Below are 2,446 nucleotides of genomic sequence, written 5' to 3' on the forward strand. Positions count from 1 at the left end.
GGAAACCTTTGAAAAATAACTAGCACCTTTCTGCAAACTGTATTTTAAGAAGTTCCTAAACTGAGGTAACAATCATGAATAAACAATGATTGAATAGATAGAATACCTACGATAGAATATACCTAATCAGATTTTCTTTCAAGATGCTTGAGGTTACCCTTTTCTCAAGAGGCCAAAAGGGCATAAATATCTACTATTATTATCTAATTAGAGTGATTTTAAGGCATTCTTCCTTTGAGGATATCCATATCTTTAAATATAATATATACATATGTTTCTCTGCATTTATGTATAATGCCAGTGACTTCAGTGTGATCTTAAGTAGGCTAAAATTTCTGACCCTCTGTTTAAAACACTTATCGTTTCTTGCCTGTGGTGCTGAAAATTATTCTGTTACTTAAATTCTATTTTGAAATGTGGAAAAACAAAAAAAGTCCTCTCTATTTCCCAATATACCTGTAGTCCTGAGACACTGTTTGTAATTCAGTTTCACCTTTGCTGTCAAACCAAACCACAGTGGTATAAGAATAAAATGACCCAAACTACTTTATTCTGACTTAAACACTCTTAACAGAAGCTAACATAATTATATCCAAAGCATCTCTCAAATCCTGAAAGATGCTATTTATATTCTTATCGATATTAAGACAACAGAATAAATATAGGCATGCAATCAACATGTCAAAGGCATCTATTATATTCTATCAGAAATATCATTTTGTTAGCAATGCTGCCTGATAGGATAAAATAAAGCTTATCTCACAGAGAAGAAGTCTTTTGTCCATTGAGAATCCATCATTTTTTATCTGCCCTTGATCTACAAAGCCATCCAAAGAAAAAGTTCCAGTGCGGTTAGCTAAATTCCTGCCATTATAAGTTACTCCCTAAAAGTAACTTTGGCACTTTCGAAGGCTCATTAAATCTTTCTGAGCCCTTGGGTATCAGTAAGGAAACTGCTACCATAATTTGCTAAGTGGTGTCTTCGGGACCTTAAAAAGTTCTCATTCCTTACAAAAGACTAACTTACTCTCAAAAAGAAATTGACTTCCCACCAGGATATGGCTAAGACCCTTTGTTTATTGTTCCAAGAAGGATTTAAGGGGGTTAAATCAATTGTTTGTCTTAGACACACTCTGTGATCTAAAAAAACTACTATTTTTGACTATCAGAGTTAAAAAAAAAAAAAAAAAAAAGCACCAAACTGACTGTCTTATTCTCACTGGTCAACATATCCACCAGGAGAACCATCCACTTGAATGCTGTGAGGAGTTTGGTCTGCCTTTAATTCCAAATTGGTTGTCCTGGAAATGCATCAGCTGTTTCTTTAAGGCCTAAAGAAGTTTTATAAACATTGCTGTATGTTTAAGTGAAACTAGAACTATCTTCAAACTCTTAAATGACATAATCTAAATAAACTAAACTAACATCTCTAAAGGAATTTCCATTACAGTAATGGATAGAGAGATGAAAAGCTGCATTCAAAGTTATGTGATCTTGCTTTAGTGTTTTCCCAGTGTATGTATTTGTTAATTTACCTCTTCTACCATCTTGTACTATAGTCAACCAAATAAAGTATAGAATCAGGCTCAAGTGTCTTTATGTGTCCAAAGCTATCATGAGAAAATAAAAAAAAATTTTATGGAAGTAGTAGTTAAAGAAGAAACAGAGAGCTAGACCTAAAAATTAAATCTGGCGTTCATGCACAGATCAAAATTAAAATCACAAGGAAAAAATAAACAAAGTTCCCTGTACAACCCCCAACCTCCTGCCCTATACTTGGCTTGATTTACAAAGGAGACATTGGAATCTGGCCCTGTGTGTAGTCGGTAATACAGGTTTGGGGAAGTACTGGCATGAAAAAGGGGTCGTAAAAACCTGGCATAGACAAAACCACTCCCTGTCCTTACACACATGCATCCAGACCAGGGCTCAACCGTAACAGGCAAATCAATTGTTAGATTCCAAAAATAACTTGCCAGATACCACAAAATCAGCAAAATAATTTATATCTGACTCATATGACACTAGTGACTTTAATATAAATACAGGCTTTACAAAGGCACAAATAGTATTTTTATGCCAATTTACAGGTTAGTAAAGGAACACTCACAAAGATTAAAGAACTTAGTATATGGCAGAACCAAGATCAGGAATCTTGTTTTAGCGATTCTAGAATCCACATTCATTCTACAATATAATGACATCTAGGGCAGGATTAGCTTACTTTAGAGTATTAAATATAATCCAGCCTCTACAATTTCTTCTTTCTGCGAGCATAATTTATCAAGTCTTCCTAGGTCCTAAAAGCAAAAATATTAACAAATAAATGCAGAAAACACTGAATCAAATATGTTAGTCCTCAGAGCCTTTGGTATACTGAGGTGCCCTGTGACTCCCCACATTATGGATGTGGAAAACTTTGATTTTCCTCAGAAGGACTTTTTAT

The sequence above is a fragment of the Rhinolophus ferrumequinum genome, chromosome 14, assembly GCF_004115265.2.
Source record: "Rhinolophus ferrumequinum isolate MPI-CBG mRhiFer1 chromosome 14, mRhiFer1_v1.p, whole genome shotgun sequence".
NCBI classification, from domain to species: Eukaryota; Metazoa; Chordata; class Mammalia; order Chiroptera; family Rhinolophidae; genus Rhinolophus; species Rhinolophus ferrumequinum.